This window comes from Bos javanicus, chromosome X (genome assembly GCF_032452875.1).
Source record: "Bos javanicus breed banteng chromosome X, ARS-OSU_banteng_1.0, whole genome shotgun sequence".
NCBI classification, from domain to species: Eukaryota; Metazoa; Chordata; class Mammalia; order Artiodactyla; family Bovidae; genus Bos; species Bos javanicus.
The window spans coordinates 40470636-40496903 of NC_083897.1; positions in this window are offsets into that span (position 1 = coordinate 40470636).

The window sequence follows — 26268 nt, forward strand, 5'->3', positions numbered from 1 at the left end:
CTTAATAATCTTCTGCTTTTGTTTCCTCCAAATCATTTCCGTTCTTTATTGTGCCCATCTGTGCATGAAATGTTCCCTTAGTATCTCTAATTTTCTTGAGGAGATCTCTAGTCTTTCCCATTCTATTGTTTTCCTCTATGCCTTTGCATTGATCACTTAGAAAGGCTTTCTTATCTCTCTTGTTATTCTTTGAAACTCTGCATTCAGATGGATATACCATTCTTTTTCTCTTTTGCCTTTTGCTTTTCTTCTTTTCTCAACTGTTTGTAAGGCCACCTCAGACAACCATTTTGCCTTTTTGCATTTCTTTTTCTTGTGGATGATTTTGATCACCACCTCCTATACAATGCCACTATCTTCTATCCATAATTCTTCAAGAATTCTATCAGATCTAATTCCTTGAATCAAATTGTCACTTCCATTGTATAATTGTAAGGAATTTGATGTAGGTCATATCTGGTGGTCTTGTGGTTTCCCCTACTTTCTTCTATTTAAGTCTGAATTTTGCAATAAGGAGTTCATGATCTGAGTCACAGACAACTCCCAGTCTTGTTTTTGCTAACTGTATAGAGTTTCTCCATCTTCCACTGCAAAGAATGTAATCTATCTGATTTCAGTATTGGCCATCTGGTGATGAAGCATAGAGTCATCTCTTGTGTTGTTGGAGGAGGGTATTTGCTATGAGCAATGTGTTCTCTTGGCAAACTTCGGTTAGCCTTTGCCCTGCTTCATTTTGTACTCAAGGGACTAACTTCCCTGTTACTTCAGGTATTTAATGACTTCCTACTTTTGCATTCCAGTCTCCTATGATGAAAAGGACATCTTTTTTGGTGTCTTGTAGGTCTTGTAGGACTTGAAAGGTCTTGTAGGACTTCATGGAATCATTAAATTTCAGCTTCTTTGGCATTAGTTTTTCGGGCATAGACTTGGATTACTGTGATATTGAATGATTTTCCTTGGAAATGAATAGAGATCATTGTGCATTTTTGAGATTGCACCCAAGTAGTGCATTTTGGATTCTCCTGTTGACTATGAGTGCTACTCCATTTATTCTAAGGTATTCTTGCCCAACGTAATAGATGTAATGGTCGTCTGAATTAAATTCACCCATTCTGGTTAATTTTAATTCCCTGATTCCTAACATGTCTATATCCATTCTTGCCACTTGCCATCTCCTGTTTGACAACTTCCAGTTTACCTTGATTCATGGACCTAACATTCCAGGTTCTTATGCAATAATGTTCTTTACAGCATCGAACTACACTTCCATCACCAGTTAAATCCACAACTGAATGCTGTTTTTGTTTTGGCTCAGTTTCTTCATTCTTTCTGGAGCTATTCCTCCACTCTTCTCCAGTAGCATACTGGGCACCTACCGACCTGGGGAGTTCATCTTTCAGTGTCATATATATTTGCCTTTCATAATGTTCACAGCCTTGTCTAACTCATTGAAACTATGAACCATGCCATGTAGGGCCACCTGAGATGGACAGGTTAGTGGTTAGTTCTGACAAAACATGGTCCACTAGAAAAGGGAATGTCAAACCACTTCAGTATTCTTGCCTTGAGAACCCCATTAACAGTATGAAAAGTCAAAAAGATATGACATTGAAAGATGAATTCCCCAGGTCAGTAGGTGCCCAAAATTTTCATCATGTACAGATAATATGATACTACATATAGAAAATAAAAAGACTCCATACAAATGCTACTGGAATTGATAAACTTAGCAAGGTTGCAGGAGACAAGATTAACATATGTAAATTGCTTGCATTTCTTTACACCAATAATGGAGCATCAGAAGGTAATGTAAGAAAATAATACATTTTTAAAGTTCACCCCCAAAACATGATATTTAGGAAAAACCTGGCCAAGCAGGTGAAAGCCTTATACCCTGAGAAATATAAAGCATTAAGGGAAGAAATTAAAAATTATACAAGGAAATGGAAAAATATACTATGCTCTTGGACTGGAAGAAATATTGTTAAAATGGCCATATTAACTAAAGCAATCTTCAGATTTAAGGTGATTGCTGTCAAATTATTAATAACATTTTTCACATAACTAGAAGAAACAATATTAAAATTCAAATGGAAGCTTGAAAGACCCAGAATCACCAAAGCAATCCTGAAGAAAAAGAGTAAAGCAATAGGCATAAGCAGCCCAGGATTCAGACAATACTTCAAAGCTACAGAAATCAAAATAGCATGGCATTAGCAAAAAAATAAAAGATAATAGATATATGGATCAATGGAACAGAATGGAGAGCCCAGAAATAAACCCATACACCTATGATCAATTAAAATTTGACAAAGGAGGCAAGAATATACGATGGGAAAGACAGTGGTGTTGAGAAAGTTGGACAGCCAGATGAAAATCTATGAAGCTAGAATATACTCTCTCACCATATACATAAATAAACTCAAAATGTCTTGAAGACTTAAACATAAGACATGACACCATTAAACTCCTAGAAGAAAATATAGCAAAGCATTCTCTGACATAAATGTTTTCTTAGGTCTGTCTCCCGAAGAAATAGAAATAAGAAAAAAATAAACAAATCAGACCTAATCAAGCTTACACACTTGCATGCAACAAATGAAACAAAAAGAAAAGGCAACAGAATGGTAGATTATATTTGCAAATGATGCAACTGACAAGGGCTTAAATTCCAAAATATACAAACAGAACATACAACTCAACAACAACAACAAAAAACAAACAATCTTATCCAAAGTGGGTAGATCTAAATAGACATTTTTCCAAAAAAGACATGCAGATGGCCAAAAGGTATATGAAAAGATATTAAATATCACTATTAGAGAAATGCAAATCAAAACTACAATGAGGTACCATCTCACACCAATCAGAATGGCTATCATTAAAAAGTCTACAAATAAGAAATTCTAGAAAGGAGGTAGAGAAAAGGGAAGTCCACTACACTGTTGGTGGGAATACAAGTTAGTGCAGCCACTGTGGAAAACAGTATGGAGGTTCCTCAGAAACTTAAAAATAGAATTACCACATGCTCCAACAATCCCACTCTTGGGCATATATCCAAACAAAGCTGTAATTCAAAAATATATATGCACCCTTGTGTTCATAACAGCACTATTCACAATAGCCAAGACATGGAAACAACATAAATGTCTATCATCATATGAATAGATAAAGAAAACGTAGTATATATAGACATTGGAAAATTAATCAGCCAAAAAAATAACAAAATAAAGCCATGGTTGCAACTAAAGATTATCATACTAAGTGAAGCAAGTCAGAAAAAGAAAGACAAATGCTATATGATATCACTTATATATGAAATCTAAAATATGACACAATTGAAACCATCTAGGAAACAAAAACAAAGTCACGGGCATAGAGGACAGACTGGAGGTTGCCAAGGGGGAGGAGATTGAGGGAAGGATAGAATGGTAGGTCAAGGTTTGCATATGTAATCTTTTATATACAGAATGGATAAACAACAAGGTCCTACTGTACAGCACAGAGAATTATATTCAATATCCTATGATAAACAACACAAAAGAATATTTTAATGTATATACATATATATAACTGAATCACTTTGCTGTACAGAAGTAATTAATCCAACATTGTAAATCAACTATATTTCAATAAAAATAATAATAATGAAAAAATAAAGTATACTATAAAGCTATAATAAACAAAACTGTATTGTACTGACACAAAACAGCCACAAAGATCAGTTGAACTCAATAGATAACCTAGAAATAAATCCACACACTTGGTCAAGTAATATATTACAAATGAGGCAAGATTATGCAGTGAAGAATAGATATTGTCTTTAATAATTTGTGTGGAGAAAACTGAAAAGTTACATTCAAACCAATGAGATCAAATCATTTCCTCACACTATACCAAAGATACATTCAGAATGAATTAAAAACCTAAATACAAGACCAGAAACCATAAAGCTCCTAGAAGGAAAAATTAGCATATCAGTCTTTGACATAAATCATATCATTATTTCTGGGAGTCTGTCTAATGCAAAAGAATTAAGAGCATTTATAAATAAATGAGACCTAATTAAGCTTAAATTTTTTGCCCTTTAAAAGAAATCATTAACAAAACAAAAGACAACCTGCAGAATGGGGAAATATATTTGTTAAAGATATGATTGACAAGGGGTATTCAAAATATATAAATAGCTTATGCAACTCAATATCAAAAAAAAGAAATAATCTAATCAAAATGGGCAGAAGACCTGTATAGACATTTTTCCTAAGAATATGGAAACAGGTAAAAGAAAATATGTTTAGCATCACTAATATACTGCTGCTGCTAAGTCGCTTCAGTCGTGTCCAACTCTGTGCGACCCCACAGATGGCAGCCCACCAGGCTCCACCATCCCTGGGATTCAAAAGCAAGTCAAAACCACAATGAGGTATAACCTCACACCAGTCAGAAAGACTATCTTCAAAAAGGCTATAAATACAAATGTTGGAAAGGATGTGTAGAAAAGGGAACACTCGTGCACTGTTGGTGTGAATGTAAATTGGTTCAACAACTATGGAAAACACTATGGAGGTTCCTCAAAAGACTGAAAATAGAATTGATCCATCAATTCCACTCCTGCTCATATATCTGGAAAAAATGAAAGCACTAATTTAAAATGATGCATGAACCACAATATTCATAGCAGCACTATTTATAGCAGCCAAGATATGGAAGCAACCCAAGTGCCTAGAAGCCAACAATTGAATTAAGATATGATTTGTATGAGTGAGTGAGTGAAGTCGCTCAGTCGTGTCTGACTCTTTGCGACCCCATGGACTGCAGCCTACCAGGCTTCTCCGTCCCTGGGATTCTCCAGGCAAGAACACTGGAGTGGGCTGCCATTTCCTTCTCCAATGCATGAAAGTGGAAAGAGAAAGTGAAGTCTCTCAGTCGTGTCCGACTCTTAGTGACCCCATGGACTGCAGCCTACCAAGCTCCTCCGTCCATGGGATTTTCCAGGCAAGAGTACTAGAGCGGGGTGCCATTGCCTTCTACCTGTGATTTGTATGCATCTGGTGAATCAGTCATAAATAATCCACCTGCCAATGCAGAATACACATATTTGATCCCTGGGTTGGGACAATCCCATGGAGAAGGAAATGGCAACCCACTCCTGGATTCTTGCCAGAAAAATCCCATGGACAGAGGATCCTGGTGGGCTACAGTCCGTGGGATCACGAAAGAGTCAGACACAACTCAGCAACTAAATAACAACAGATATTACTCAATTGTTAAAAAATTAAATATTGTCATTTGAATAAATATGAATGGACCTAACAATTATTCTTAGTGAAATGTTAGACAGAGAAAGACAAATACTACATAATATCATTTATATATGGAATCTACAAAATATATTCATTACAGAAACATACTCATAGATTAAAAAGAACAACTTAGTGGTTACCAATGTGGACAGGGAAGGGAGGAGGGACAAATGAGGTGTATGGGACTAACAAATACAAAGTACTATACATAAAATAGATAAGGAACAAGGATATACTGTATAGGACAGGGAATTATAGTCATTCTCTTATAATAACCTATAATGGAATATAATCTGAAAAAAATACTGAGTTGTTATGCTGTATACCTGAAACTAACACAATATTGTGAATCAACTATACTTTGATTTTAAAATGAGAGGGAGGGAGATGGAGGGAAAGAAACAAACAGAAAGTAAGCAAGAGTAAGGCTTTCTCTGGGACTCAGGAGTTTTAATTTTCTGTAAGCTTTTTCACAATGATTATTCAAGTAAAAGCAACTTCCAAATATTCCCAGCCTTCAAAACAGAGTTTAAATAATACAAACTCTACATCGTATCTGTGAAGTCCATTAACCTCCACATTCAGCTTTCTCAAAAAACAGCCACAACTACGCACTGTAAATCAGGCATGTATTTTTCAGATAGCAATACAGAAGACCAGTAATAAAGCCAGAACTAATATCAGTATTTATGGACTCTTGGATCCAGACTACTTCCACTAAGGCATATGAGTTTCTTAAGTATGAAATTTCAAGGAATTTGGGAAAGAGGCCAGGCCCAGGGTGGCAAGCAGGGGATAGTCTGAAAAATCTGAGAATGAAATAAAATTTGAAAAAAAATTAAAATATGCATTAGGTATAGACTTGTGTTCAAATAGTCTAAACCATCAAATATGATTAAGTAAAATATGAGTAATAAAGAAGAATTTTGTTTATAACTGTGACATTGGTGTAGATGCTATATGTACATTCTCCTCTTTTATGGCTAAAATAGGAGAGGAGAAAAGCATCAAGTGCGATGCATAAATCCTACATTTTCTAAAAGCTCTTAGGATGTTACTTTTTCCCCAGAAGGCAAATGTTTACAGTGAAAAATGTATACGTTTCTATAGTCTGTTTTTTTCTTTAGAAAATTACAGGTGACCTGAAAAAAAAAAGAAATATATTTTGGTGCATTACATCTACTGGGAGATCATTTAAAGCAGTAGGAAGAAATACTGTTCCTGAGGTTCTGCTCTTAGAAGATGAAGAGTTTTAAGTGAATTTTTCATTTGGTCTACTCTGAGGGCTTCTCCTCATTGTGATGAATGCTTTCTTCACTTGAGTAGAAATTCTCCTGGAGGAAGTCTTTGATAAATATGGTTTGTAAACTTGTCAAGTACAAAATGGAATATGTGTTATCTAGTTTGAACTGAGCATACTTGTGAGCATACCAATTGCTTCCTTTTCACCAGAGCAAAGCGATATCCACACCAGTGTAGCAAAGTGTATTCCAAAGAAACAAGTAACCACTAAAGAAAGCCCTACAAACATGACATGCTAATAACCTAATGGTTCCAGATAAAGACACCACTCTTGACTAATGATTGCGTTTTAAAGTACAAAGCATTAAACCAGATAACTGAGTCATGGTGAAGTAAATTTAATTATTTAAACATATTATAATTTATAAAAAGATTAATATTTACTGATAAGTGAAACAAGTAAGTCTGGGCAAAGGAAATATTTAGTCTATAAAATGACAAAACAAATCCTCGAATTAAATAGAGTTATTTGGTAACGGTCTAAAAATTCACATTTTTAATAATTAAGAGAGAAAGAAGGTATGCCCCTCTAAAAAGTCAATTCACTTGCAACAAAAGACATGGCTCTAACTCAAATATTTATCTTAACTTTCCAAAATTTGTCTTACATATTAATTCTTCATATATTAAGAATATAATTGTGGTTAAATTACTTAGCCTCTTTGCACTTCAGTTTACTTACCTGTGAAATGGAGATATTAGTGTATAAATCATAGTTACTGTGAGGGTTTAATGAGGTAATACACATAAAGTATTAGGTTTTTTTGTAAGAAAGTAAGTACTGGATACTTATTAATTGTTATTTTGTACAAGATAAAATTATTGCTAGAGTAAAAGGGCAAAGAAAATATCAAGACTTAATATACAACATTTTGTTTTATGTATGGCAGATTCTTTGCCATCTGAGTCACTACAGAAGCCCCAAGTTCACACACTAATATATAAAAATAACATAGTTTGATTTCTTTAAAAGCATAAAGTATTTTTAAAATTTTGTAATATTTGCTTTCAGCAGTGTAATCCTTTAAGAAATAATTTAAAGCTACAGTAGTCAAAACAGCAAGGTACCAATACAAAAGCAGACATATCAATCACTGGAACAGAACAGAATGCCCAGAAATAAGCTTACACATTTGTGGTCAATTAATCCAAGACAAAGGAGAAGGAATCTATGATCAGAAACAATGGGCAGAAGGTCCAAACAGACATTTTTTTTTTTAAGAAGATATACAGATGCCCAACAGACACATGAAAAAATGTTCAATATAGTTCATTTTATTGGAGAAATGTAAATGAAAACAATAATCAGGTATCACTTCACTCCTATCAAAATGACTATCATCAAATTGTCTATAAATAACAAATGCTTGAAAAGGTGTGGAGAAAAGGGAACCTTTGCACTGTTCATGGGAATGTAAATTGGTGCAGCCAGTATGGAAAGCAGTATGGAGGTTTCACAAAAAACTAAAAGTAGAACTATTATTTGATTCAGCAATCTCATTCCTGGGCATAGATTCAGAGTATACAAAAAATAAAAATAAAAAAGACACATGAACCCTCATATTTGTAGCAAAATAATTTACAATAAGATATGGAGGCAACCCAAGTGCCTATCAACAGGTAAATGAATAAAGAATATGCCTTATACACATACAATGGAACATTACTTAATCATGAAAAATGAAATTCTGGCATTTACTGAAGCATGCATAGATGTAGAGAATACTAATTTTAGTGAAATTAGCCAGAAACAGAAAGATAGGTACTGTGTGATATCACTTATATGAGGAATTTAGAAATAATATGAAGGAATGCACATGCAAAAAAGAAATAGACATAAAAAAAATAATAGCTACCAGTGGGGAGAGGAAAGGGAGGAAAGACAAATTAAGGATTAAGAGATACAAACAGATCTGTACAAAACAGATAAACAACAAAGTTGTGTTGTATTGCACAGGGAATTACAGTTATCTTGTAACAACTTTTAATGGAATATAACTTCTAATGGTATATCATCTATAAAACTACTGAATCACTATGCTGTGCACCTGAAATAAACATTTTACATCAACTCAACCTCAATAAAATATTAATGAATGAATGTATTAAATAATTAAAATTATTGACATTAATAAACTCTAATTTCAAAAGACTTTCAAATACCCAATAGGTACATGAAAAGTTGCTCAGCACTACTAATCATCAGGGAAGTTCAAATCAAAACCACAGTGAGATATCACCTCATACCTGTTCAGTTCAGTTCCGTGGCTCAGTCGTGTCCACCTCTTTATGACCTCAAGGACTGCAGCATGCCAGGATTCCCTGTCCTTTATCAACTCCCGGAGCTTGCTCAAACTCATGTCCATCGAGTCAGTGATGCCATTCAATCATCTCATCCTCTGTCGTCCCACTCTCCCATTGCCTTCAATCTTTCTCAACATCAGGGTGTTTTCCAATGAATCAGTTTTTCCCATAAGGTGGCCAAAGTATTGGAGCTTCAACTTCAGCATCAGTCCTTCCAATAAATATTCAGGAACTGATTTTCTTTAGGATGGACTGGTTGGATCTCCTTGCAGTCTAAGGGACTCTCAAGAGTCTTTTCCACCACCACAGTTTAAAAGCATCAAATCTTTGGTGCTCAGCTTTCTTTATAGTCCAACTCTCACAAGCATACATGACTACTGGAAAAACCATAGCTTTGAATAGATGGAGATTTATTGGCAAAGTAATGTCTCTGCTTTTTAATATGCTGTCTAGGTTGGTCATAGCTTTTCTTCCCAGGAGCAAGTGTCTTTTAATTTCATGGTTGCAGTCACCATCTGCAGTGATTTTGGAGCCCAAAAACATAAAGTATCTCACTGTTTCCATTGTTTCTCCACCTATTTGCCATGAAATGATGGGACCAGATGCCATGATCTTGGTTTTTGAATGTTGAATTTTAAGCCAGCTTTTTCACTCTCCATTTTCACTTTCACCAAGAGGCTCTTTAGTTCTTCTTTGATTTCTCCCATAAGAGTGGTGTTATCCATGTATCTGATATTATTGATATTTCTCCCAGCAATCTTGAGTCAAGATTTTGCTTCATCCAGCCCAGCAATTCACATAATGTACTCTGCATACAAATTAAATAAACAGGGTGACAATATACAGCCTTGACTTACTTCTTTCCCAATTTGGAACCAGTCTGTTGTTACATGTCCAGCTCTAACTGTTGCTTCTTGAACTACGTACAGATTTCTCAGAAAGCAGGTAAGGTGGTCTGGTATACCCCTCTCTTGAAGAATTTTCCAGCTTTTTGTGATCCACACACTCAAAGGCTTTTGCATAGTCAATAAAGCAGAAATAGATTTTTTTTTTCTGGAATTCTCTTGCTTTTTCAATGATCCATCGGATGTTGGCAATTTGATCTCTGCTTCCTCTGCCTTTTCTAAATCTAGCTTGAACATCTGGACTTTCACAGTTCACGTACTGTTGAAGCCTGGCTTGGAAACTTTTGAGCATTACTTTGCTAGTATGTGAGATGAGTGCAATTGTGCTGTAGTTTGTACATTCTTTGGCATTGCCTTTCTTTGGGATTGGAATGAAAAGTGACATTTTACATACCTATTAGGAGGGATATTATAAGGAAAGATAGAAGATAGCAAATATTGGTGCAAATGTGGAATAAAGGGAACAGGTGTACACTGTTGGTGAAGATGTAAATTGGAGCAGCCACTATGGAAAATAATATGTGTGCATGCATGCTAAGACACTGCAGTTATGTCCCACTCTTTGCAGACCTATGGACTGTAGCCTGGCAGGCTCCTCTGTCCATGGTATTCTCCAGACAAGAATACTGGAATGGTTTGCCATGCCCCCCTCCAGGATGGAAAATAATATGTTGCTGCTGCTGCTAAGTCGCTTTAGTCGTGTCCGACTCTGTGACCCCATAGACAGCAGCCCACCAGGCTCCCCCACCCCTGGGATTCTCCAGGCTAGAACATAGGAGTGGGTTGCCATTTCCTTCTCCAATGCAGGAAAGTTAAAAGTGAAAGTGAAGTCGCTCAGTCATGTCCGACTCTTTGCAACCCCACGGGCTGTAGCCTCCCAGGCTCCTCCATCCATGTGATTTTCCAGGAAAGAGTACTGGAGTGGGTTGCCATTGCCTTCTCTGGGAAAATAGTTTAAACAATCTCATTTCTGAGCTTATATCCAGAGAAAAAGAAATCAACATCTCAAAGAGATATCCTCATTCTTGTGTTCATTGCAATGTTATTCACAATATCTAAGGAATGGAGACAACTTAAGTATCTCTCAACAGGTGAATGATTTAAGAAAATGTGATACATATCTCCAAAGAAGTATCATTCACGTTTGAAAATGAAGGAACTTCTACCATCTGTGACAACATGGATGAACCTAGAGGGCATTATGATAAGTGAAATAAATGAGAGACAAATACTGCAGCATGGTAACTATATTTAGTAATACAGTACTACATACTTGAAATTTACTGAAAGTAGTTCTTAAGTATTCTCATCGCAGACATGAAACAGGGGTTAACCACGTGAGGTAATGGGTATATTAATTACCTCAATCTTAGTAATCATTTCTCAATGTATGTTGTTGTTGTTCAGTCCCTCAGTCATGTCTGACTTTTTGTGACCCCATGGGCTGCAGCACACAAGGCTTACTTGTCTTTCACCATCTCCTGGAGTTTGCTCACACTCATGTCCCTTGAGTTGGTAATGCCACCCAACAACCTTGTCTTCTGCCATCCCCTTATCCTCCCTTTTCTATTTCCCAGCTTCAGGAACTTTTCCAATATGTTGGCTCTTCACACCAGGTGATCAAAATATTGGAGCTTCAGCTTTAGCATCAGTCCTTCCAATGAATATTCAGGACTAATTTTCTTTATGATTGACTAGTTTCATCTCCTTGCAGTCCAAGGGACTCAAGAGGCTTCTCCAGCACCACAGTTTGAAAGCATCAATTCTTTGGTGCTCAGCTTTCTTTATGGTCCAACTTTCACGTCTGTACATCATTACTGGAAAAACCATATATGTATATTAGTCGCTCAGTCACGTTTGGCTTTTTGCAACCCCACTAGGCTCCTCTTTCCATGGGATTGTCCAAGCAAGTATACTTGAGTGGCTTACCATTCCCTTATCCAGAGGATCTTCCTGACCCAGGGATCAAACCCTGGTATCCTGTCCTGCAGGCAGGAATCTTTGACTATATGGACCTTTGTCATCAGAGTAACATCTCTGTTTCTTAATACTCGGTCCAGGTTTGTCATTGCTTTTCTTTGAAGGAGCAATCGTCTTTTAATCTCATGGCTCCAGTCACCATCTGCAGTGATTTTGGAGTCCAAGAAATTTAAGTCTGTCACTGTTTTCATTGTTTCCCCATCTGCTTTCTGTGACGTGATGTGACTGTATGCCATGATCTTAGTTTTCTGAATGTTGAGTTTTAAGCCAACTTTTTCACTCTCCTCTTTTACTTTCATCAAGAGGTTCTTTAGTTCCTCTTCCTTGTCTCCCAATAGAGTGGTATCATCTGCATATGTAAGGTTATTGGTATTTCTCCTGGAAATCTTTATTCCATTTTGTGTTTCATCCAGACCAGCATCTCACATGATGTACTCTGCATATAGCTCAGATAGTAAAGAATCTGCCTGCAATTCAGGAGACCCTGGTTCGATCCCTGGGTCAGGAAGATCCTCTGGAGAAGGAAATGGCAATCCACTCCAGTATTCTTGCCTGGAGAATCCCATGGACAGAGGAGCCTGGTGGGCCACAATCCATAGGGTTGCAAAGAATCAGAAATGATTGAGTGACTAACACTACTACTACTACTCTGCATATAAGTTAATAAGCAGGATGACAATATACAGCCTTGATGTACTCCTTTCCCAATGTTGAACCAGTCCATTGTTCCATATTCAGTTCTAATTGTTGCTTATTTTTTTTAAATTTTATTTTATTTTTAAACTTTACATAATTGTATTAGTTTTGGAGGAAGGAGGGTTCAGAATGGGGAACACATGTATACCTGTGGCGGATTCATTTTGATATTTGGCAAAACTAATTGTTGCTTCTTGTCTTGCATACAGGTTTCTCAGGAGGTGGGTAAGGTGGTCTGGTATTCAAATTTCTTTAAGAATTTTCTATGGTTTGTTGTGATCCACAAATCAAAGGCATTAGCATAGTCAATGAAGCCTAAGTAGATGTTTGTTCTGGAATTCCCTTACTTTTTCTATGATCGAGCAGATGTTGGCAATTTGAACTCTGGTTCCTCTGCCTTATCTAAATCCAGCTTGTACAGCTGGAAGTTCTCGGTTTCAGTTCAGCTCAGTTCAGTCACTCAGTCATGTCCAACTCTTTGCAACCCCGTGGACTGCAGCAGGCCAGGATTCCCTATCCATCACCAACTCCCAGATATTGCTCAAACTCATGTCTATTGAGGTGTTGATACCATCCAACCTCTGTCATCCTCCTTTCCTACCGTCAATCTTTCCCAGCATCAGAGTCTTTTCCAAAGAGTCAGCTCCTTGCATCAGGTGACCAAAGTATTGGAGTTTCAGCTTCAGCATCAGTCCTAAGGAATATTCAGTACTGATTCTCTTTAGGGATGACTGGTTGGATCTCCTTGCAGTCCAAGTCAAGAATCTTCTACAACACCACAGTTCAAAAGAATCAATTCTTTGGCACTCAGCTTTCTTTATAGTTCAACCCTTACATCCATATATGACTACTGGGAAAACCATAGCTTTAACTAGATGGATCTTTGTTGGCAAAGTAATGTTTTTGCTTTTTAATATGTTGTGTAGGTTGGTCATAGCTTTTCTACGAAGGAGCAAGTGTCTTTTAACTTCATGGTTGCAGTAACCATCCACAGTGACTTTGGAGCCCAAAAACATAAAGTCTTTCACTGTTTCCATTTTTTATCCATCTATTTGCAATGAAGTGATGGGACCAGATGCCATGATCTTAGTTTATCAAATGTTGAGTTTTAAACCAGCTTTTTCACTCTCCTCTTTCACTTTCATCAAGAGGCTCTTTAGTTCTTCTTTGCTTTCAGCCATAGGGATAGTGTCATCTGCGAATCTGAGTTTACTGATTTTACTCCCAGCAATCATGATTCCACCTTGTGCTTCATCCAGCCCAGCAATTCACATAATGTACTCTGCATATAATTTAAATAAGCAGGGTGATAATATACAGCCTTCACGAACTCCTTTCCCAACTTGGAACCAGTCTGTTGTCACATGTCCCACTCTAACTGTTGCTTCTTGACCTGCATACAGATTTCTCAGGAAGCAGGTAAGATGGTCTGATATTCCCAGCTCTTGAAGAATTTTCCACAGTTTGTTGTGATCTACACGTTCAAAGGCTTTCGTGTAATCAATAAAACAGCAGAAACAGTGTCACACTTTATTTTTTGGGGCTCCAAAATCACTGCAGATGGTGATTGCAGCCATGAAATTAAAAGACGCTTACTCCTTGGAAGGAAAGTTATGACCAACCTAGACAGCATATTCAAAAGCAGAGACATTACTCTTCCAACAAAGGTTCATCTAGTCAAGGCTATGGTTTTTCCAGTGGTCACGTATGGATGTGAGAGTTGGACTGTGAAGAAAGCTGAGCGCTGAAGAATTGATGCTTTTGAAGTGTGGTGTCGGAGAAGACTCTTGAGAGTCCCTTGGACTGCATGGAGATCCAACCAGTCCATTCTAAAGGAGATCAGTCCAGGATGTTCATTGGAAGGACCGATGCTAAAGCTGAAACTCCAGTACTCTGGCCACCTCATGTGAAGACTTGACTCAATGGAAAAGACTCTGACGCCGGGAGGGATTGGGGGCAGGTGGAGAAGGGGACAACAGAGGATGAGGTGGCTGGATGGCATCACTGACTCGATGGACATGGGTTTGGGTGAGCTCCAGGAGGTGGGGATGGACAGGGAGGCCTGGCATGCTGCGATTCATGGGGTTGCAGGGAGTCAGACACGACTGAGAAACTGAGCTAAACTGACATGCTTTTCTGAAATTCTCTTGCTTTTTCTATGATCCAATGGGTGTTGGCAATTTGATCTCTAGTTCCTCTCCCCTTTCTAAATTCAGCTTAAACATCTGGAAGTTCATGGTTCACATACTGTTGAAGCCTGGCTTGGAGAATTTTGAGCATTATTTGGTAACATCTGAGATGAGCAAAATTGTGCTTTAATTTGAACATTTTTGGCATTGCCTTTCTTTCAGATTGGAATGACAACTGCCCTTTTACAGTCATCTGGCCACTGCTGAATTTTCCAAATGTATTGGCATATTGGGTGCAGCACTTCCACAGCATCATCTTTTAGGATTTGAAATAACTCAGCTGAGATTCTATCACCTCCACTAGCTTTGATGTTAGTTAAGCTTGCTAAGGCCCCCTTGACTTGCAATCCAGGATATCTGGCTCTAGGTGAGTGATAACACCATCATAGTTATCTGGGTCATGAAGATTTCTTGTATAGTACTTCTGTGTATTCTTGCAACCTTTTCTTAATATCTTCTGCTTCTGAGAAGTCCATCCGATTTTTGTCCTTTATTGTGCCCTTTTTTTGCATGAAATATTCCCTTAGTAGTTCTTCCTTGAAGAGATCTCTAGTCTTTCCCGTTCTATTCTTTTCCTCTATTTCTTTGAATTGAGGACTGAGGAAGGCTTTGTCTTTCCTTGCTATTCTTTGGAACTCTGCATTCAAATGGTATATCTTTCATTTTCTTCTTTGCCTTTAGCTTCTCTTCTTTTCTCAGCTATTTGTAAGGCCTCCTCAGACAACCATTTTGCCTTCTTACCTTTCTTTTTCTTAGCGATAGTCTTGATCATCGCCTGTACAATGCCAGAAAACTCCATCCATACTTCTTCAGGCACTCTGTCTATCAGATCTAATCCCTTGATTCTATTTGTCACTTTCATGTATAATAGTGAACTTCCATGTGCACTATTGCCATCTCCTATTTGACCACTTCTATTTCCAAAGCCTTTGACTGTGTGGATCACAATACACTGTGGAAGATTCTGAAAGAAATGGGACTACCAGACCACCTGACCTGCCTCTTGAGAAATCTATATGCAGATCAGGAAGCAACAGTTAGAACTGGACATGGAACAACAGACTGATTCCAAATAGGAAAAGGAGTACATCAAGGTTGTATATTGTCACCCTGCTTATTTAACTTATATGCAGAGTACATCATGAGAAATGCTGGGCTGGAAGAAGCACAAGCTGGAATCAAGATTTCTGGGAGAAAAATCAATGACCTCAGATATGCAGATGACACCACCCTTATGGAAGAAAGTGAAGAGGAACTAAAAAGCCTCTTTTATTTTTTTGCAGTTTTTTTTAAAATTTTATTTTATTTTTAAACTTTACATAATTGTATTAGTTTTGCCAAACATCAAAATGAATCTGCCACAGAAAGAAGAGTGAAAATGTTGGCTTAAAGTTCAACATTCAGAAAACTAAGATCATGGCATCAGCCCCATCACTTCATGGGAAATAGATGGGGAAACAGTGGAAACAGTGTCAGACTTTATTTTTTGGGCTCCAAAATCACTGCAGATGGTGACTGCAGCCATGAAATTAATCCTTGGAAGGAAAGTTATGACTAACCTAGAAGCATATTAAAAAGCAGAGATATTATTTTGTCTACAAAGTTCTGTCTAGTCAAGTCCATGGTTTTTGCAGTGGTCATGTATGGATGTGAGAGTTGGCCTGTGAAGAAAGCTGAGTGCCAAAGAATTGATGCTTTTGAACTGTGGTGTTGGAGAAGACTCTTGAGAGTCCCTTGGACTGCAAGGAGATCGAACCAGTCCATCCTAAAGGAGATCAGTTCTGGGTGTTCATTGGAAGGACTGATGCTGAAGCTGAAACTCCAGTACTTTGGCCACCTCATGTGAAGAGTTGACTCAATGGAAAAGACCTTGATGGTGGGAGGGATTGGGGGCAGGAGGAGAAGGGGACGACAGAGGATGAGATGGCTGGATGGCATCACCCACTCAATGGGCATGATTTTGGTGAACTCTGGGAGTTGGTGATAGACAGGGAGGCCTGGCGTGCTGCAATTCATGGGGTCACAAATAGTCAGACACAACTGAGCGACTGAACTGAACTGATTTTACCTTGATTCATGGACCTAGAATTCCTGGTTCCTATTCAATATTGTTCTTTTTTTTTTAATTTATTTTATTTTTAAACTTTATATAATTGTATTAGTTTCACCAAATATCAAAATGAATCCATCACAGGTATACATGTGCTCCCCATCCTGAACCCTCCTCCCTCCTCCCTCCCCATACCATCCCTCTGGGTCATCCCAGTGCACTAGCCCCAAGCATCCAGTATCGTGCATTGAACCTGGACTGGCATCTCGTTTCATACATGATATTTTACATGTTTCAATATTGTTCTTTACAGCATCGGACTTTACTTCCATCACCAGTCACATCCACAACTGGGAGTTTTCACTTTGGCTCTGTCTCCTCATTATTTCTGGAGTGATTTCTCCACTCTTCTCTTGTAGCATATTAGGCTCTCAGCAACCTGGGGAGTTCATCTTTTGGTGTCCTATCCATTTGCCTTTTCATACTATTCATTGTATTCTCAAGGCAAAAATGCTGACGTGGCTTGCCATTGCCTTCTCTAGTGGACCATGTTTTGTCAGAACTCTCTACCATGACCTGTCCATCTTGGGTGGCCCCCACATGGCATGGCTCATAGTTTCATTGAGTTAGACAAAGCTGTGGTCCATGTGATCAACTTGGTTAGTTTTCTGTGATTGTGGTTTTCATTCTGTCTGCCCTCTGAAGGATAAGGATAGGAAGCTTATGGAAGCTTCCTGTCTGGAGAAACTGACTGTGGGGGAAACTGGGTCTTGGTCTGATGGAAGGGACCATGCTCATAAATCTTTAATCCAATTTTCTGTTGATGAGCAGGTCTGTGTTCTTTCCCTATTGTTTGACCTGAGACCTGACTATGGTGAATGTAATGAAGATAATGGTGACCTCCTTCAAAAGGTCCCATACACATACTGTTGCACTCAGTGACCCCAACCTTGCAGCAATCCACTGCCCACTCACGCCTCTGTCAGATGCTCCTGGACACTCACACACAATTCTGGGTCAGTCTCTTGAGAGGTTACAATTCCTTTCTCCAATGCTGGGTATTGGTGTGCCCAATGTTTTGTTTGTGCCATCCATGTCCCTGTTTCCCCAGTCCTGTGTAAATTCTGTAATCAAATCCCAGTGTCTTCCATGGTCAAATTCCTTGGGGGTTCTCAGTCCCCTGCCCAGAACCCCAGGTTGGGAAATCTATTGTGGGTCCTAGAACTTTCTTAACAGTGTGAGAATGTCTTTTGGTATAATTGTTCTATAGTTTGTGGGTCATATGCTTGGCAGCTTTATGGTGGGGTTAATGGCGAACTCCTCCAAGAGGGCTTGTGCCACAGGCTGCGTGACCCAGATCAGCTGCAACCAGAGCCCCTGCCCCTGTGGCAGGCCACTGCTGACCTGTACCTCTGCAGGAGACTCTCAAACACAGGCCTGGTTCAGTCTGTGGTGTCTCTGGGTCCTGATGCACACAAGGTTTTGTTTGAGCCCTCTGAGCTTCTCTGGCATGTATACAGTTTGATTCTAGATGCAATTTTGCCCCTCCTACCATCTTGCTGGGGCTTCTCTTTTGCCCTTGGACGCTGGGAATCATTTTTTGTTGGGATCCAAAATTCTCCTGTCAATGATTGCTCAAAACTGATTTGTAGTTTTTTAGTTCTCATAGGAGAACATGAACATATGTCCTTCTACTCTGCCATCTTGCTGTCCATGCTGTTACTTACTGCTGAAGCCTAGCTTGAAGGATTTTGAGCATAATCTTGTTAACATGAAATGAGTGCAACTGTATGGTAATTTAAACATTCTTTGGCATTGCCTTTCTTTGGGATTGGAATAAAAACTGACCTTTTCCAATCTTGTGGCCAAGGCTGTTTTCCAAATTTGTTGGCATATTGAGTGCAGCACTTTCACAACATCATCTTTTAGGATTTGCAATAGCTCAACTGGAATTCCATCACCTCCACTGGCTTTGTTCATAGCAATGCTTCCTAAGGTCCACTTGCCTTCACAGTCCAGGATGTGTGGCTCTCATTGAGTGACCACACCATCATGATTATGTGGGTCATTAAGAGCTTTTTTTTGTCCAGTTATTCTGTGTATTCTTACTACCTCTTCTTAATATCTTTACTTCTGATAAGTCCTTGCCATTTTTGGCTTTTATTGTGCCGATCTTTCCATGAGATATTGCCTTGGTAGCTCCAATTTTCTTAAAGAGATCTCTAAACTTTCCCATTCTATCATCTTCTTCTATTTCTTTCCACTGTACATAAGAAGGCTTTCTTTCTTTTTTTTTTTCTTTTTGGTTTTTGAGGAATCAATTTAGTTTTTAAATTAATTCATTTATTTTAGTTGGAGGCTTATTACTTTACAATATTGTGGCAGTTTTTGCCATACACTGATGTGAATCAGTCATGGGTGTACATATGTCCTCCCATCCTGAACCCGCTCCCACTTCCCTCCCCACCCCATCCTTCTGGGTTGTCCCAGAGCACTGGCTTTGAGTGCCCTGCTTCATGCATCAAACTTATCCCTCCTTTCTATTCTCTGGAACTCTGCTTTCAGTTGGCTATATCTTTCCCTTTCTCCTTTGCCTTTCACTTCTCTTTTTAGCAGCTATTTATAAGGCCTCCTCAAAAAACCACTTGACCTTATTGTATTTCTTTTTCTTGAGGATGATTCTAAAATATCATTTAGATTCTCTAACACCCTATCATTGCATTAAACAATAAAATAAGATTATAGAGCATTAGATCACTATAGCATTGCTTTTGCAGAATTATATTTTGACATTTTGCCAATCAACACTTAGTGTCCTTGTAAGACTAATCCTTATGAACTTTTGGTGTATAACACTTGGTAATATCTCTTCAAACTCAAGTACATATTTCAGTGTTAATTATCAATATGTTCTTTAAAGAAATAGTTTTAGAGGTAAATTTCCATAATACTTGAAACAAAATTATAACCTATTCTTTCTCATGTTTAGTAATAGTTTAAACCAAGTATAAGGAATTTTTGTTTTAGTGGCTCTGATGGTAGAGAGTCTGCCTGCAATGTGGGGTTCAATCCCTGAGTTCTGAAAATCTCCTGGAGAAAGAAATGGGAACCCACATCCAGTACTCTTGCCAGGAAAATTCCATGGATGGAGGAGTCTGGTAGGCTACAGTTCATGGGGTTGCAAAGAGATGGACAAAACTGAGCGACTTTACTCATTGCTAACCATCCAAAGGAATAGGTTATAATTAGTATAAGGAATTGGGGGGCTTTCCTGGTGTCTATGTCGGTAAAGAATCTGCATTCAGTGTAGGAAATTCAGGTTCAGTCTTTGGGACAGGAAGATCCTCTGTAGAAGGGAATGGCAACCCAGTCCAGTATTCTTTCCTGGAGAGTTTCATGGACAGAGCATTCTTGTGGGCTACAGTCCATGGGGTTGCAAAGAGTTGGACACGACTGAGCTTTCATTTTTCATGAGGAGTTTATAATTATCCAACTCTGTCCTCACCCAAATAACAAATTCCATTTTGCATGCTTTATTTGAAATATAACTGATACACATTCCAAATATTTTCTCTGATTCATGACTTCTTTCCAGACCCTGTGACAGAAAAACTTCCTCTTTGGATGGGCAATTCTGTTGGAGACTTTATCTCTGCTCCTCATTTTAATGCTGTGTCAGGGAGAAGAGAGATGCTACTCCTCTCTGCACTGCTACTCACCACTCACTAGATTTTAGAACTTTCAAATGACTTAAAGTCTTGGTCCATTATTATTTGGTAAATAATCTAAGGTTATTTAGATTTTTTCCTGTTTTTGTTTTCCTCTATTTATTTGTATTGTTCTCTGGAGAAGACTTTTTTTTTTTTTTATCTCTCTTTGCTATTCTTTGGAATGCTGCATTCAGTTGGGTATATTGTTCCCTTTCCCCTTTGCCTTTCACTTCTATTCTTTCCTCAGTATTTCTACAGCCTTCTGGGAGAATCACTTTGCCTTCCTGCATTTCTTTTTTAGAGGGATGGTTTTGGTGACTGCCTCCTGGACAATGTTATGAACCTCTGCCCATAGTTCTTCAGGCACTCTGTCTACCAGAACTAATCCCTTGAATCTGTTCATCACCTCCACTGTATAATCATCCAGGAGACCCCAGTTCAATTCCTGAGTCAGGAAGACTCGCTGGAAAAGGGATAAGTTACCCACTCCAGTATTCTTGGGCTTCTCTCGTGACTCAGCTGGTAAAGAATCTGCCTGCAATGTGGGAGACCTGGGTTTGATCCCTGGGTTGAGAAGATCCTCTGGAGAAGGGAAAGGCTACCCACTCCAGTATTCTGGCCTGGGGAATTCCATGAACAGTATAGTCCATGGCATCACAAAGAGTCAGACAAGACTGAGTGACTTTCACCATCACTTTATGGTCCAGTGGTTTTCCCTACTTTCTTCAATTTAAGCCTGGATTTTCCAATAAAGAGCTCATGATCTGAGCCACAGTCAACACCAGATTGTGTTTTTGCTGACTGTATAGGAATTCCCCATCTTCCAGTGAAAAGAATATAATCAATCTGATTCTGGTATTGACTATCTCGTGATGCCTATGCGTAGAGTTGTCTCTTTTGTTGTTGAAAGAGGGTGTTTGCTATGACCAGTGTGTTCTCTTGGCAAAATTCTGTCAATTTTCTGTCTTGTCACCTCCTGTTTGACCACTTCTAATTTACGTTGATTCATGGAACTTATTTTCCATGTTTCTATGCAATATTGTTCTTTACAGCATCAGACTTTACTTTCACCTCCAGACACATCCACAACTGAGTGTCATCTGACTCAGCTTCCTCATTCTTTCTGGAGTTACTTCTCCACTCTTGCCCAGCAGCAATTTGGACAGCTGCAGATCTGAGGGATTCATCTTTCAGTTTCATATCATATTGTTTACAGGATTCTTGAGGCAAGAATACTGGAATGGTTTTTCATTCCTTTTTTATTCAGTTGTTCTCAATGAGATGGTTGTTCTGACTTACCTAGTCTGCCATTAATAGACATAAAAGTTCTAACGTGGCAAAACACAATTGGATGACATTAACATCATAGGACCATACACAAAACCCTAGAGTCTTATCCCTCTATGTAAATTATAAAATCTGCATCCATTACTATGCTACCAATTATATTTAGCATAATATGACATTAGTATGATAATATTGTCAAGTATAATTTATAAATTGCCAACATCCAAGAGAGTTCCAGAAAAATATCTATTTCTGATTTATTGACTATGCCAAAGCCTTTGACTGTGTGGATCACAATAAACTGTGGAAAGTTCTGAAAGACATGGAAATACCAGACCACCTGACCTGCTCATCGAGAAACCTATACATAGATCAGGAAGCAACAGTTAGAATTGGACATGGAACAACAGACTGGTTCCAAATAGGAAAAGGAGTACGTCAAGGCTGTATGTTGTCACCCTGCTTATTTAACTTTTATGCAGAGTACATCATGAGAAATGCTGGGCTGGAAGAAGCATAAGCTGGAATCAAGATTGCCGGGAGAAATATCAATAACCTCAGATATGCAGATGACACCACCCTTATGGCAGAAAGTGAAGAGGAAAAAAAGCCTCTTGATGAAAGTGAAAGAGGAGAGTGAAAAAGTCGGCTTAAAGCTCAACATTCAGAAAACGAAGATCATGGCATCTGGTCCCATCACTTCATGGGAAATAGACAGAGAAACAGTGTCAGATTTTATTTTTGGGGCTCCAAAATCACTGCAGATGGTGACTGAAGCCATGAAATTAAAAGATGCTTACTCCCTGGAAGAAAAGTTATGACCAACCTAGATAGCACATTCAAAAGCAGAGACATTACTCTGCCAACAAAGGTCCATCTAGTCAAGTCTATGGTTTTTCCCGTGGTCATGTATGGATGTGAGAGTTGGACTGTGAAGAAAGCTGAGAGCTGAAGAACTGATGCTTTTGAAGTGTGGTGTTGGAGAAGACTCTTGAGAGTCCCTTGGACTGCAAGGAGATCCAACCAGTCCATCCTAAAGGAGATCAGTCCTGGGTGTTCATTGGAAGGACTGATGCTAAAGGTGAAACTCCAGTACTTTGGCCACCTCCTGCAAAGAGTTGACTCATTGGAAAACACTCTGATGCTGGGAAGGATTGGGGACAGGAGGAGAAGGGGACGACAGAGGATAGATGGCTGGATGGCATCACCGACTCGATGGGCATGAGTTTGGGTGAACTCTAGGAGTTGGTGATGGACAGGGAGGCCTGGTGAGCTGCGATTCATGGGGTTGCAAAGAGTCGGACACGACTGAGCGACTGAACTGAACTGAACTGAGTGTCATACTATAGAATATCTATCATAGACTATGACATCCTTCAGAAGGAGGGCAATATTTTTTAATTTTTTATCCCTTATATTAATACACTGTGGAAGACACATAAAATACTCAACACACATAAAGGATTGTGAATACTAATGTTTGATAAAAGTTCTAGAGTATTAATCACAATTTCATTACTGACAAAGTTTAGGAATCCTTTCATGTCTTTTTTTTTTTTTTTTGACCATTTCTTTTTTGGAAACAATATTCCATATATGTATTTTTCATATTTTTTTACTAAAATTGTCATATACAAGAAATAAATTAGCCATAATTTTTTTTTCATTTTCCAGAATATACTGTCTTTCTATTGCCAACATTTTTGAGTATATTCAAATTATATTCATAATAATTGAATTGAGGTAAAAAAAAATACAGAATTTTGAGGGAACTGTTTTAGCAAAAATCTGATTTGATGGATTCCTCCATAGTGGAACAAGTGATACGTAATTTATTTTCCCTAATTTATACCTCCCTTGCATGTATCATAATAGCATGTATCATGAAAAAATACATATTTATATGTATTTGAATGTATTTGAATAATGTTTTCAATAATGTTTTTGAATAGCATATTTTAAAACTTATAGCTCACTTTCTTATTACATAGACAAAATGCAATATAGTTTTAAAGGGTGTTTATAAAGTTAATTGTTTTATGATTGACAATGTCTCAACTAAACTAGTTAATGTCAGACATATATTTATAGAAATAGATCTTTAAACTGTCAAAAATAAACTACATTCCACCACACTATTAGAAGATAGTAATCACCTGATGAACTAATAATTTAGCTGCTGCATATCAAAAACTGTCAATGCACAGATCAAATTTCCCATGGAATATAATTTTCATGTTCTGATTCTATAATATAAAGCCTTCTGTGTAGAACCAAATTCCTTATGGCCCTGAAACATCCTTAAAATTTCATTCATTTTAGCTTTGTTTGCTGGGCTAAAGCAATTCACTGGTTATTGTCATGTCTTATGTTTTTAAGTACATTTTTCCTATACAAAAAATGTACATTTAAAACTAGATGTAACAAACAGGATTTTTAAGTTATGCATGGATATTTTGTACTGGTTAAAAAGAGATATAACGCTCACACTAAATAAAACATTATATATGTATGCTTGCAGGTGTATATATGTATATTTATGTGCATATTTATATGTATATAATGACACCCCACTCCAGTACTCTTGCCTGGAAAATCCCATGGACGGAGAAGCCTGGTGGGCTGCAGTTCTAACTGTTGCATCCTTACCTGCATATAGGTTTCTCAAGAGGGAGGTCAGGTGGTTTGGTATTCCCATCTCTCATGAGCCCACAATACATGTAAAATTTGAATAGTTGTGTGGTTTATATGACAGCCTTGACTGTGAAATGTTATCAGCTCTGTTCAAGCTGGTTTTAGAAAAGGCAGAGGAACCAGAGATCAAATTGCCAACATCCGCTGGATCATCAAAAAAGCAAGCGAGTTCCAGAAAAATAACTACTTTTGTTTTTTTTGACTATGACAAAGCCTTTGACTGTGTGGATCACAATAAACTGTGGAAAATTCTGAAAAAGTTGGGAATACCAGACCACCTGACCTGCCTCTTGAGAAACCTATATCCAGGTTAGGAAGCAACAGTTAAAACCGGACATGGAACAACAGACTGGTTCCATATAGGAAAAGGAGTATGTCAAGGCTGTAAATTGTCACCCTGTTTATTTAACTTATATGCAGAGTACAAGTGTGTGAGATGAGTGTAATTCTGCGGTAGTTTGAGCATTCTTTGGCATTGCCTTTCTTTGGGATTGGAATGAAAACTGACCTTTTCCAGTCCTGTGGCCACTGCTGAGTTTTCCAAATTTGCTGACATATTGAGTGCAGCACTTTCACAACATCATCTTTCAGGATTTGAAATAGCTCAACTGGAATTCCATCACCTCCACTTGCTTTGTTAGTAGTGATGCTTTCTAAGGCCCACTTGACTTCACATTCCAGGATATCTGGCTCTAGGTGAGTGATCACACCATCGTAATTATCTGAGTCATGAAGATCTTTTTTGTACAGTTCTTCTGTGTATTCTTGCCACCTCTTCTTAATATCTTCTGCTTCTGTTAGGTCCATACCATTTCTGTCCTTTATCAAGCCCATCTTTGCATGAAATATTCCCTTGTTATCTCTAATTTTCTTGAAGAGATCTCTAATTTTTCCCATTCTGTTGTTTTCCTCTATTTCTTTGCATTGATCACTGAGGAAGGCTTTCTTATCTCTTCTTGCTATTCTTTGGAACTCTGCATTCAGATGCTTTTATCTTTCCTTTTTTCCTTTGCTTTTTGCTTTGCTTCTTTTCATGGCTATTTGTAAGGCCTCCAGAGACAGGCATTTTGCTTTTTTGCTTTTCTTTTCCATGGGGATGGTTTTGAACCCTGTCTCCTGTACAATGTCATGAAACTCAGTCCATAGTTCATCAGGCACTCTACCTATAAGATCTAGTCCCTTAAATCTATTTCTCACTTCTACTGTATAATCATAAGGGATTTGATTTAGGTCATACCTGAATGGTCTAGTGTGTTTCCCTACTTTCTTCAATTTCAGTCTGAATTTAGCAATAAAGTGTTCATGATCTGAGCCACAGTCAGCTCCTGGTCTTGTTTTTGTTGACTGTATAGAGCTTCTCCATCTTTGGCTGCAATGTAAAGTAATGCTCAAAATTCTCCAAGCCAGACTTCAGCAATACGTGAACCGTGAACTTCCAGATGTTCAAGCTGGTTTTAGAAAAGGCAGAGGAAACAGAGACCAAATTGCCAACATGCGCTGGATCATTGAAAAAGCAAGAGAGTTCCAGAAAAACGTCTATTTCTGTTTTATTGACTATGCCAAAGCCTTTGACTGTGTGGATCACAATAAACTGTGGAAAATTCTGAAAGAGATGGAAATACCAGACCACCTGACCTGCCTCTTGAGAAATCTGTATGCAGGTCAGGAAGCAACAGTTAGAACTGGACATGGAACAACAGACTAGTTCCAAATAGGAAAATGAGTACATCAAGGCTGTATACTGTCACCCTGCTTATTTAACTTTTATGCAGAGTGCATCATGAGAAATGCTGTGCTGGAAGAAACACAAGCTGGAATCAAGATTGCCGGGAGAAATATCAATAACCT